This window comes from Chiloscyllium punctatum, chromosome 46 (genome assembly GCF_047496795.1).
Source record: "Chiloscyllium punctatum isolate Juve2018m chromosome 46, sChiPun1.3, whole genome shotgun sequence".
Lineage (NCBI taxonomy): Eukaryota > Metazoa > Chordata > Chondrichthyes > Orectolobiformes > Hemiscylliidae > Chiloscyllium > Chiloscyllium punctatum.
The window spans coordinates 17,494,224-17,508,552 of NC_092784.1; positions in this window are offsets into that span (position 1 = coordinate 17,494,224).

Consider the following 14,329-nt stretch of genomic DNA (forward strand, 5'->3'; position numbering starts at 1 on the left):
TTTCACCAGGGACACTTAGTCCTGATCTCATTAAAGCGCTAGTACAAACATGGACAAAAGAGCTGAATTACGGAGGGGAGGTGAGAATGCCAGCCCTTGACTTCAAGGTTGCATTCGACCAACTGTGGCATCAAGGAACCCTTGAAAAACTGGAAACAATGGGTATCAGAGGGCAAACACTCTATCCGAGTCATACCTGACACACTGGAAGGTGGTTTTAGTTGATGGAAGTCATTCATCTCAGCTCTAGAACATCTCTTCAGGAGATCCTCAGTGTAGTGTACTTGGCCAAACCATGTTCAGCTACTTTCCTGACCTTCCCTCCATCATAAGGTTTGAAGTAGGCATCTGTGCCGATGATTGCACAATGTCCAGTACCATTCGTGACTCTTCAGGCACTGAAGATGTCCAAGTCCAACAAGTTCTGGACAATATCCAGGCTTGGGCTGATGGCAAGCCTGACAGATGGGGGGGTATAATAGCTGTTGGAGCAGTTACAAAGCAGGTCTGACAGATGGGGAGTGATATAGCTGCTGGGGTAGTTACAGAGTATGCTTGCTAGAGGGGGAGTAATATCACTGGTGCAGTTACAAAGTTGGGGAGACGGGGTGTGATATCGCTATTGAAGCAGTTACAGAGTTGCCTTGGCAGATAGCGGGTAATAGAGCTCCTGGAGCAGTTACAAAGTGAGCCTGACAGATGGTTAGTGATATAGCGGCCAGAGCAGTTACATAGTAGACCTGACAGGTGGGGAGTGACATAGCTGCTGGAGAAGATACAGAGTGGGGTTGACAGATGGGGAGTGATATCACTGCAGGAGCATTTACAGAGTTGGCCTGACAGATGGAGAGTGATATAGCTGCTGGAGCAAGTGAAAGTTTTAAGGAGGGCTCTGGAGGCTGGTGTAGATTGCAGAGACATGGTGGACTGATGAATGTCAGAAGTTCATACCGACAGGGAGGTCTGTGGTTACATGAGAAGGTAACAGAAACAGTGAAGTTTTCAGTGTTGGAAATGGATTCAGTGTCTGCGGTAACGTCGCAGAGGTAGGTGCCGCCATAGTGATTGGAGGAGCATACAAACGGAGGGATGCTATAGGATATGATGTTACTGAGATAGGGATTGTTCCAGCGGCTAAAGAAAGTTAAAAGGATAGGCGGGATTATCGGGCTGCAGAAGGAATCAGATTGGGAAGGTTGGAGAGCCTGGAAGAGATTGGACAGATGGGGAGTATTCCATGGTCTGAGAAAATTCCAGTCATTGGTGATTGTGTAGTTTACACGGTTAGTGGGCATAGTGGGGACTGACAGAGATACAGAGCCAGGGGCAAAACACAGAAACAAAGGAAAGAGGGGCAGTTGTCGGCCATTCTGCCCCACCAGGAGAAGGTCAGCTCTGCAGATGTTGGAGATCAGAATCAAGAGTGTGTTGCTGCCTGGCCCACTATGCTTTTCCAGCATCCGAGGATCAGGAACATAGACCTTTTGGCCAGAGAGTTCATCAGGAATGAGTAGTAAGTAAAGGATGGTGTACAGAGATATGGAGGAACTGGAAGAATTTACTGCGATAGTGACTTTTGTGATGATAGTTTTTGCGATTGGATGAAGTCAGTAATACAGAGTGGTGTAGACACTGGATGGTTCTTCAGACTGAAGGAGGTTACAGAAAGTGAGAACTGTAGGTACTGGGCTTGGATACAGCAACAAAGAGGATATTTCATGTACATGGATGGTTTTAGTGACCTCGTGGTTACAGAGATAGGAAGGCTGGTAGTGACGACAGAGGTAGAGTTATGGAGCAGTGTCATGATGGGAGAAGATCACAGCGATAGAGGAGATTGCAGACATTGGGAGGGTTATTGTGGCTTTAGGATACTCTATACAGGAAGGGCTTCCGGGATGGGAGCAGGTTACACAGGCAGGAAAGACTGTAGGGATTATAGGAGTTAACACAGATAGAGAGGTCTGGAAGGATGGTGGATGAATTAGAGGCCGTGTGGTAGTGTAGGATGGGAGGCAGGAATGTTATAGGGATTGAAGGTTACAGTGATATCATGTGCTGTAGGGGCTGGAGGAGGGTACACAAATGGTCGAGGCTGGAGAATGTTACAGAGACAGGGTGGGCTGGAGGTATTGTGCAAGATTACAGAAAGAGAGATTATTGTAATGATGGGAGGAGGGGATTCCTGAGATTTGGCATGTCATCCAGTCTGGAGCATTTTACAGTGACAGGGAGATAGTCAGCATTGAAATAGGTTTTAAATTTGCAGAGGGATTGTAGGGAGGGGGTGAGGTTCCAGAGATAGAAACTGTTCTCAGAGTTAAAAACATTCAAGGCACTAGCTCAGATGAGTTGGACTGAAGGGTCTGTTTCCTTGCTATATGACTCTATGGTGCGACAATAGAGAATGTTGGAGTGCAAATAGAGAAAATAAAGATCCCAGGCTTCAATGGCACCTTCCCGTTGTCAACCTGTTTTCCCCTCCATTGTCCTGATGTTCACTAAGACAGCATAGGCCTGGATTGATAACTGGGACACTCCCGATGCTGTCTCAGACAGGCTCAGTATAGCAGAGCTGAAAGTAATCATCTCACAAAGGATGAGGATTGAGCCTGGGAGCTTTATGCTCTGTGTTCACCGTTCAGCACTGTGTCTCCGTCATGTCTTGAGGGCCGATATTTCGAGATATTTAAATGCTCTCTGCTCTGTTCCCTTTGAATGATCTTACCTCACTGCAGGGTTTATAGAGGACTCCAGATCTCCCTGCCCTTTGTCTCTCTGGTCGACCGACCATCCTCAATGTGGTGATGGATGAGACACCCAGCAGTTGGGATGTCTATTGGGTCAGGAGCTTCCTGACTATCTACAGGAGAGAGAGAGAATTAGACAGAATGGGAAATTAGACTGATGCAGTGAGTGTTACACAGCGAGAATCGTACTGAGTGCCACAGAGATCTGGAAAATCCGAGACTCCACCCCTGACCTGTGTTGCTGCGTCACTTTGGAGTGGAAAATTCTGTTGGCTCAGGATCTGGAGTACCTGCAAGAGAGAGAGATACATGGACAGAGGCAGCAATTAGACCCACAGTGAGGGATACCAAATGGAGAGAGACTGAGTGATATCACCAGAGTGCAGGAATGATTTCAGGATCAAGCAATGGTCTTGATGAATTGTTTTTGATTCATGGTGCAGTAGGATCAGTACTCAGTGACGATTGAGCTACGCGTGGGAATGGTGATGGCCTTGTGTTATTCTCACTAGACTGTTCATCCAGAATTTAATGCCGGTGTCAGCTACAACCGTCTAACTGCTTAATATCCTTTAAGGAAGGAAATATGTTATCGACAGCAGGTCTGGCCTACATGTGACTCCAGACGCAGAGCAAGGAGGTTGACTCTGAACTGCCCCCTGAAATGATCCAGCAAGCCACTCAGCTCAAGGGCAGCTCGGGGTGGGAAATACACGCTGGCCAGCCAGAGAGGGCAACATCCCTCGAGTGAATTTAAAACAACTCTGCTGGGAGTAGTTTCCTGGCCAGTCATGTCGGTAGGTATATGGACAGGGCTTTAAACTGACAGAGAGGAGGCAGGGACAGGGTTCAGGTGAAAGGAGCTTTCCAAATCCAAAGGGAATAGGTGAAGCATCGGAACAGCATGGAATGTGGCTGAAAACAATCAGAAAGGAAACGGTAGGGACAGAGTTTAACTAGAACTTTACATCCTAGAATTAGGCTGTGACAAGAAATTCTGGGAAAAAAGTCAATTACAATGTTCTTTCTTTGGAATGGACAAAGTCTCTGCAATAAGGTAATAGACTTGTGACACCGAGATGAATAATATTTAGTCACGAGAAAGATGTGGTTACAGGAGAAACAAAAGGTGGAACATAAATATTCAATTCTACACATCGTTGAGGGGTCTCAGGGAATACAGGATGGGTAACCCTGACAGTAATGGGTAACAAAGGCATGATGGAAAAATGCATTTGGCCTCAGATGATGCAGCTGAATCAGCCTGAATGCAGATTCTGGGTAACACGTGTCAGAACCATAAACAGGAGAATGTTTTTCAGGCTGCCTGACAACATTTCATTGTTCAACACTGTTACACATTCAAATGAATTCCTGTATAATGCAAAGGCACTGCGATAAGTTTGGGAGACTTCAATCTTTGTCAAAAGTGATATTCTCCAAACTCATCTTGGAATGTTTTTGTCAGTATTCCATTTCATAACACATTGTGTAAATCGCCATGGATGTGACTCTCTCAGATCGACCGTTGGGTGATGATGCTGAGTGAAGGAATACTGTCACACTGAGGTATCCTCTGGGAAATTGTAGTGCAGTGGAATTCAGTGAGATGATGGATTGTTAAAGTGACCATAAAGCACACCCTACAATCACAACCAAAGACATTTATATGTGTTTGAGAGGAGAACTGACCAAGGTAAACAGGGGAAGCAGTGAAATGTGTGGCTGTAAATGGACAGTGGAAAACATTTACAGTCATAGAGATGTACAGCACAGAAACAGTGCCTTCGGTCCGACTCATCCACGCCACCCACATATCCTAACATAATCTCGTCTTATTTGCCAGCACTTGGCCCGAATCCCTCTCAATCCTTCCGGTTCGTCTACCCATCCAGATGAATTTTAAATGCAATAATTGTACCAGTCTCCACCACTTCCTCTCGTAGTTCATTCCATACACACATCACCCTCTTCCTGTAAAGGTTGTCCCTTAGGTTCCTTTTCTATCTTTCCCCTCTCATCCTGAACCTAAGCTGTCTGGATCTGGGCTCCACTACCTCAGGGAAAAGACCTTTTCTGTTAAACCTATCCATTCATCCCTTATAAACCTCTATATGGACTCCCCTCAGCCTCAAATAACCCCAGCGCATTCAACCTCTTTCCATGTAGCTCAAACCTTCCTATCCTAGCAACATCCCTGTAAATCTTTTCTGAAACATTACTATTTACATAACATCCTTCCGATAGGGAGGAGACAAGAATTGCATGCAATATTCCAAAAGTGGTTTATCCAATGTCCTGTACAGCCAGAACATGACCTCCCAACTCCTCTACTCAATGCTTTGATCACGAAACGCAAGCATACCAAACACCTCCTTCACTATCCTATCTACCTGAAACTCCACTTTCAAGGAGCTATGAACCTGCATTCCAAAGGTCCTTTGTTCAGCAACCCTCCCTAGAAATATACCATTAAGTGTGTAAGTCCTGCTGAGATTTGCTTTCCCAAAACGCAGCACTTCACATTTACCTAAATTAAACTCCATAGAACATAGAACATAGAACATAGAAAAAATACAGCGCAGTACATGCCCTTCGGCCCTGGATGTTGCGCCGACCGAAGCCTACCTAACCTACAATAGCCCAATAACATCCATATGCTTGTCCAATGCCCGCTTAAATGCCCATAAAGAGGGAGAGTCCACCACTGCTACTGGCAGGGTATTGCATGAACTCACAACCCGCTGAGTAAAAAATCTACCCCTAACATCTGTCCTATACCTACCACCCCTTAATTTAAAGCTGTGTCCCCTAGTAACAGCTGACTTCATTTGCGGAAAAAGGTTCTCACTGTCAACCCTATCTAAACGCCTAATCATCTTGTACACCTCTATCAAATCTCCCCTAAACCTTCTTTTCTCCAATGAGAAAAGCCCCAAGTGCCTCAGCCTTTCCTCATACGATCATCCTACCATGCCAGGCAACATCCTGGTAAACCTCCTCTGCGCTCATGCCAATGCCTCCACATCCTTCCTATAATATGGCGACCAGAACTGCACACAATACTCCAGATGAGGCCGCACCAGAGTCTTATACATCTGCAACATGACCTCAGGACTCCGGAACTCAATTCCTCTACCAATAAAGCCCAGTACACCATATGCCTTCTTCACAACACTATTTACCTGGGTGGCAACATTCAAAGATCTGTGTACATGGACACCAAGATCCCCCTGCTCATCCACACTCCCAAGTAGGCTAATTAGCCCAGTAATCCATCTTCTTGTTACTCCTACCAAAGTGAATGACTTCACACTTAGCTGCATTGAATTCCATTTGCCACCTTACTGCCCAGCTCTGCAACTTATCTATGTCCCGCTGTAACCTGCCACATCCTTCTTCGCTATCCACAACTCAACCGACATTCGTGTCATCCGCAAACTTGCTCACCCAGCCTTCAAGCCCCTCCTCCAGGTCATTTATAAAAATGACAAACAACAATGGTCCCAAAACAGATCCTTGTGGAACACTGCTAGTAACTGCGCTCCAAGATGAACCTGTACCATCAACTACTACCCTCTGTCTCCTTCCAGCCAGCCAATTCCTAATCCAAACCTCTAGTGCACCCTCAATGCCATAGCTCTGTAGTTTTTGCATTAACCTGCCATGGGGTACCTTATAGAACGCCTTGCTAAAATCCATATACACCACATCTACTGCTTTACCCTCATCCACTTCCTTGGTCACCTTCTCAAAGAATTCAATAAGGTTTGAGAGGCACGACCTGCCCTTCACAAAACCATGCTGACTATCCTTGATCACATTATTCTTATCCAGGTGTTCATAAATCCTATCCCTGAGAATTCTCTCTTAGACTTTGCCCACAACAGAAGTGAGACTCACTGGCCTATAGTTACTCGGGCTATCCCTGCTCCCCTTCTTGAACAATGGGACCACATTCGCTATCTTCCAGTATTCTGGCACTATTCCCGTCGACAACGACGACAGAAAAATCAAGGCCAATGGCTCCGCTATCTCCTCCCTAGCTTCCCCGAGGATCCTAGGATAAATGCCATCAGGCCCAGGGGACATATCTATTTTCATCCTTTCCAGAATTTCCAACACCTCTTCCCTACATATCTCAAAGCCGTCCATTCTAATTAATTGTGACTCAGTATTCACATCGGCAACAATGTCCTGTTCCTGAGTGAATACTGGAGAAAAGTATTGATTTAGTGTCTCACCAATCTCCTCTGCCTCCACACACAACTTCCCACTACTATCCTTGACTGGACCGATACCTACCTAGTCAGCCTTTTCTTCCTGACAAAGTTTTGAAAGCTTTTGGGTTTTCCCTAATCCTACCAACTAAGGACTTTTCATGTCCCCTTCTCGCTGCTCTTAGCTCTCTCTTTCGATCCGTCCTGGCTTCCTTATAACTCTCAATCGCCCCAACTGAACCTTCACGACTCATCTTTACATAGGCCACCCTCTTCCCTTTCACAAGGGATTCCAATTCCTTGTTAAACCATGGCTCCCTCACAAGACCCTTTACTCCCTGCCTGATTGGTACATACTTATCAAGGACACCCATTAGCTGTTCCTTGAACAATCTCCACATATCATTTGTGTTCTTCCCTTGAAGCCTATTTTTCCAATCCATGCATCCTAAGTCATGCCTCACCGCATCATAATTTCCCTACCCCCAGCTATAACTGTTACCCTGCAGTGCACACTTATCCCTCTCCATCACTAGAGTAAAAGTCACCGAGTTGTGGTCACTGCCCCCGAAGTGCTCACCAACCTCTAAGTCTAACACCTGGCCTGGTTCATTACCTAGAACCAAATCCATTTTAGCCTCACCTCTTGTTGGCCTGTCTACATATTGTGTCAGGAAACCCTCCTGCATACATTGGACAAACAGTCCATCAGCCACACCTCAGCCTATTGGCCCATCTGATCCAGATCCCGTTGTAATCTGAGGTAACATTCTTCGCTCTCCACAACACCTCCAATTTTGGTGTCATCTGCAAATTTACTAAAAACACCTCCTATGTTCACATCCAAATCATTTATATAAATAACAAAAATAGTGGATCCAGCATCGATCTTGTGGCACTTCACTGGTCACAGGCCTCCAATCTGAAAAACAATCCTCCACAACCACCCTCTGTCTTCTAGCTTTGAGCCAGTTCTGTATCCAAATGGCTGGTTTTCCTTATATTTCATGAGATCTAATCTTGCTCACCAACCTCCCATGTGGAAACGTTTCGAACACCTTATTGAAGTCCATATCGCTCACACTGACCGCTTTGCCATCATCAATCCTTTTTGTTATTTCTTCAAAAACCTCAAACAATTTCTTGAGACTTGATTTCCCACGCACAAAGCAATGCTGACTATCCCTAATTACACACTGCCTTTCCAAATACATGCAAATCCTGTCCCTCACGATTCCCTTCTTCAACGTGCCCACCACTGATGTCAGGCGAACCGGTCTGTCGTTCCCTGGCTTTTCCTTACCATCTTGCTTAAATAGTGGCACCACGTAAGCCAACCTCCAGTCTTCTAGAACCTCACCTGTGACTATCGATGATAAAAATATTTCAGCACGGGGCACAGCAATCACTTCCCTAGCTTCCCACAGAGTTCTAGGGTACACCTGATCAGGTCCTGGCAAGGTCCTACGAAGTGTTCCTGAATCAAGAGTCTTTGGAGTGCAGGTTCATAGCTCTTCGAAAGTCGAGTCGCAGGGAGATAGGATAGTGTAGAAGGCATTTGGTATGCATTCCTATATTGGTCAGAGTACAGAGTGCAGGAGTTGGGAGGTTATATTGCATCTGTACTGGACATTGGTTAGGCCACTTTTGGAATATTGCATGCAATTCTGGTCTCCTTCCTATCAGAAAGATGTTGTGAAGGATTTACAAGGATGTTGCCAGGGATGGAGGATTTGAGCTACAGGGAGAAGCTAAAAAGACTGAAGCTGGTTTCCATGGAGCGTCGGAGGCTGAGCGGTGACCTTACAGAGCTTTACATAATTATGAGGGGCATAGACAGTATAAATAGACAAAGTGTTTTCCCAAGGGTCGGGGCGTCCAGACGTAGAGGGTATGGCTTTATGGTGAGAGGGGAAAGATATAAATGAGACCTAACGGTCAACCTTTTCACACAGAGGGTGGTACGGGCATGGAATGAGCTGCCAGAGGAAGTGGTGGAAGCTGGTACATTTGCAACATTTAAGATGCATTTGGATGGGTATATGAAAAGGAAGGGTTTGGAGTGATATGGGCCAGGTGCTGGCAGGTGGAACTAGATTCGGTAGGGATATCTGGTTTGCATAGACGGGTTGGACCGAATGGTTTTTTTCCAGGCTGTACAACTCTATGATTCTATGACCTGTTAAGGTCCTGGGGATTTATCCACCTTTATGCATTTCAAGACATCCAGCACCTCCTCCTTTGTAATATGGACATTTTGCAAGTTGACACCATCTATGCCCCGACATTCTACATCTTCTATGTCCACCTCACAGTAAACACTGATGCAAAACACTTGTTTAGTATCTCCCCATCTCCTACAGCTGCACGTGCAGGCTGCCTTGCTGATCTTCAAGGAGCCCTATTCTCTATCTAGTTACCATTTTGTCCTTTATGTTTTTATAAAAACCCTTGGGATTCTCCTTAACAATATTTGTCAAAGCTATCTCGTGCCGTCTTTTCATCCTCCTGATTTCCCGATTTAGTACACTCCTACTGCCTTTATACTCTTCTCAGGATTCACACTCTCTCCGAGATATGTTTACTTCTTTTTCTTCACAGAAACCTCAATTTCTCTCCTCATCCAGTATTCCATACATCTATCAGCTTTTCCTTTCACCCTAACAGGAATACTGTACACTGTCTCTGGACTGCCGTTTTCATTTTTAAAGGCTTCCCAATTCCCAATGATTAACGTTTCATTCTCTCAAAATAGCAACTTCCCAATTCCTGCATCTTGCGAAATTGCCACTTGACACTAATGACAAAATAAAGAATTTTCCAAAGGAAGGCATCGATGAAGTGAGCTCTGGACAGGAGTGTAGATCTGGAGGTTACCAGATGCACGGAGAGTGCTTTCTACCAGAGCAGCACCAGGTCAGTATCAGGCACAAAGACAGAATGGGCAAAAAGATTCACATCTGAAGTGTCATCTCCCGTCCTGGGAACCTGAAGCTGTGCACAGCCATTCTGGAGAGTTATGCAGATATTAGGAGTATTGCTGTGGCAAATAGAGGTTTCAGTAATTTTGAGGGAAGATACTAATAAAGGAGGTTACAGAGGTAAGGACGATTGTGGGGACTTTGAAAAGGTTTCCCAGTTTACGAGTGTTGGAGGGATTGGAAGAGGTTACCAAGATAGGGAGGGTTTAAGATTGAACAATTCCGCAGAAAACCTTGACAGGGAGAAATGAAGGATTCTTGACAGTGTGGAGGAACAGAAGAATCTTGGGGTCCACGTCCATTGATCCCTCAAAGCTGCTACTCGAGTTGATAACCTTGTTCAGAAGGCGTATGGTGTGTTGGCTTTCATTAGCAGGGGGATTGAGTTTAAGAGCTATGAGGTTATTCTGCAGCTTTATCGAGCCCTGGTTAGACAACACTTGGTTTATTGTGTTCAATTCTAGTTCCCTTTTTATTAGAAAGATGTGGAAGCTTTAGAAAGGGTGCAGAGGAGATTTAACACGATGCTGCCTGGACTGGAGGGGAAATCTTATGAAGAATATTTGAGGGAGTTCGGGCTTTTCTCATTGGAATGAAAAAGGATGAGAGGTGATTTCATAGAGGTGAATGAGATGATTTGAGGCTTAGATAGAGAGGATAACCACATACTTTTCCCATTGCAAAAATGGAAATGATGAGGTGGCGTAAGTTGAAGGTGATTGGAGGAAGGTTTACAGGAGATGTCAGGGGTGGGCTCCTTACACATCATGTAGCGGGTGCGTGGAATGAACTGTCAACAGTGGTAGCAGAGTCCAATATATTAGGGACATGTAAGCAATTCTTAGATAGGAAAATGGATGATAGTAAAATGTAGGGTCTGTAGGATAAAAGGTCAGAACAACATTGAGGCCGAATAGCCTGGGCTGTGCTGTACTGTTCTATGTTCTAAATAGGGAGGATCACAATGGCACAAAGAGGTTTCAGAAAACTGAAGAGGATGGGATCTGAATGAAGAGACACAAATAGGAAGGGTTGCTAGGATTGTTGATTGTAATGATCTGATCTGGAGCAGACGACCCAGACTGGGAGGGGTGTGAGGACGGGAGGGAGTTTCACAGGGAGCGAGGACCATAGAGCCACAAGAGGTCACAGAGCTATAGGGCCTGCAGGAGTTCATAGAGATGGGGAGGTTGGGAGGGATGAAGCAGTTTACAGGCACAAGGATGTTTGTAGAATGGGATAGATGGAGACACTTTCTAGATAAGGAAGATTAAACCTCCTGCAGTTTAGTCAAAGTGGGAAGGTTTGTAGGGGAGGGTGGCATTTACACAGATAGAACTGTAAGAGCTGGAGAAGGTTATGGAGATGAGTAGATGGATGGAGAGACTGGAGGAGCTTGCATTGACAGGGTGGGAGATAGCCACGGGAGGATGTTACACTGATAGTGGGTCTTTTCGGAACTAGATCAGGAGAGTAACAGGCATTGGAGTGAGTTCTACAGATCCTGACTGCAGCAGGGACCCGAGAGGATTGCAGGGTCTCCACAGATCGATCGTGTCTTTCGGACTGGGGAAAGATATGGATTGATTAAACCCAATGTACGCTGTTTTCTTTTTCCTGAACAGATCCTCAATATCCCTCAGCAGACAGGGATCCCTAAACCTGCCGGATTTCCCTTCACTCTAACAGGGACATACAGGGCCTGGATTCTTGAGATCACACTTTTAAAACCCTCCCGTTTGCCAGTCATTCCTTTTCCTTCAAACAGACTCACCCAATCGATGGTAATCATGATGTGGAGGAGCCAGTGTTTGACTGGGGTGGACAATGTTAAAAATCACACAACATCAGCTTACAGTTCAGCAGGTTTATTTGGAGGCACTAGGTTTCAGAGCACTGCTTCATCAGGTGGTTGTGGAGCACAGTCGTACAGCACAGAATTTATAACAACAGGATAGCAGTGTCATGGAATGTAATATCAAACACATTTAGTTTCTGCCTTTCACCTTTTAGGATTATCACCTGCGCTTCGAACGCTGGTGCTTTGAAATAAACCTATTGGACTATAATCTGGTGTTCTGTGATTTTTAATTGACCCAATCCTGCCTAATGGCCACAAACCTGGCCCTGCTCCAGTTTCATCTGTGGACCTGTCTGATCTTTTTCCATAACTATATTAAAACGAAGACATTTGTGGTCATTGGACCCGAATTGCTCTCTGACTGACACTTCAGTGACTTTCCAGACCTCGTTTTCTGAGGGGAGGTCCAGTGCTGCTCCCGCCTGAGTAGAGTTAGGCCTTGTTAGAGTTACATCTTTGTTTTGGAAAATTTATTGGACACATTTGACAAATTGCACTCTGTACAGGCCTTTTACTCTGTGGGTGGCCCAGTCCATCCAGGGGAAGTTAACATCTCCAACCAATACTGCATTATTATTTCTATCGGTACCTGCACTCTCTCTATACATCTGCTCCTCTAGTATCCGCTGGCTCTTTGGGAATCTGGAACACTGTCCCAAAAGTGTCCATCCCCTTTTTGTTTCTAACTTCTAACCATATGACCTCATTTGATGATTCCTTAAGAGTTTCCCTTCGAAGCACTGTTGTTCTGCCATCTATTATCAAAAGTGCAACTCTCACATCTCACTCACTCTGTCAGACCTGTAGCTTCTCTATCCTGGAACAGTGAGCTGCCAGTCCTGCCCTTCTCTCAGCCATGTTTCTGTTATGGCTTTCATATCCCAGTCCCCAGAGCTACGCCATACTCTGAGATCGTCTGACGTACCAGTCAGGCCTCGTGTGTTGAAATAAATGCACGTTAAAGCAGTAGTCTTTTCCCTCCCTTGACTGTGCTCCAGGATATCCATAATAGGAAACTTGTTCTCGGTGGCTGACGTATTTTTCCCCTGACTGGCCGATGGTACCTCTCTTACTCAGAGTCCCTGCCAACCTAGTGTAAACCCTCGCCAAGTAACGTTAACAAATCTCCCTCACAGTGATCCTGGTGCACCTCTGTTTTAAGTCAAACCCCCTTGTACAGGTCACCTCTACCCCAGAAGAGATCTCAACGATCCAAACATTACCCAATTCCCCCAGCTCCTCAGCCACACATCTATCTGGTCTAACTTTCTATTTCAATCCTCAACGGTGCAGGTGGCACTGGGAATAATCTGTAGATCACTTCGCTTGAGATCATCCTTTTAAACCTCTAACCTAACTCCTGATACTCATTTCACAGGAGCCAATCCCTTTGTCTACTTCTGCCATGTGGACCGATGTGCACAATGACCAATGGCTACTAACCCTCCCCTTCAGAATGATCAGTGAAGACTCAGAGACATCCTTGACCCTGGTATCCGGGAGGCAGCACACATTCCTGGGGTCCCTTCTGCAGCCACGCAGTCTACTGTCTGTCCCCCTCAGAACTGAGTCTCCTATCAGTATCACTATCAATAGAGAGGATCTGGCAAACATAGACTGGGAGGACTATCTGCAGTTGGGTCTGTATTAGGGAAGTGGGAGTATGTTAAAGTGATACAGAGAAAATTCAGGGCCAGTATGTTCCTGACAAGGGAATGGTAAAGGCAAAAGGTCCAGCGAATATTGATAAAGCGATATCATGAGATTGATTAAGAAAATACAGTGTAATAAAACCAGGCGAAGACATCCAAATGTGTAGGGAGTGCAAGGGGGTCCTTACAAATGAGGGACAAACAATGGCCATAAAATATCGTTGTCAAATACAATTAAGGAAAAGTCAAAAGATACTTTATCAGTATAGTTAGAATAAGAGGATTACTGAGGAAAGAGCAAATCTATGAGAAACCTAAGGGACAATCAGTGCATGGAGCCAGAGGAGTAGGTGAGGTCTTCAATGAATACTTCCCATCTGCATTCACACAGGAGAAATACATTGTATCTGGGGATTTCAGTTGGGATGGTGAGGCTCGAGAACATGCTAAGATCAATAAGGGGGAGGTATTAAATGTTTTCACAGGCATAAAGTTAGGGAAATCCTCAGTACCCAATAAAATGTATCCTAGGCTGCTATGGGAGGTAAGCGAAGAGATTTCCGGCGCCCCGGTGCATATATTTAATTCTTTGCTGGCCACAGGTGGATTGCCAAATGACTGGAGGATCGCTAATGTGGTTCCTTTGTTCAAGAAGGGCAGCAGGGATAGGCCAGGTATTTACAGAGCAGATAGTCTCTCAGCAATGGGAGGGAAATAATTAGAAACAATTCTGTGGATGAATCAATACTTGCAAAGGTAAGGATCAACTCGGGTAGAGGAAGATAGTGTCTGAGAAATTCAGTGGCGGTTTTTGAAATGGTGTATAAAAATGTTGAGGAGGGCAATGCAGATGATGTGATTTATA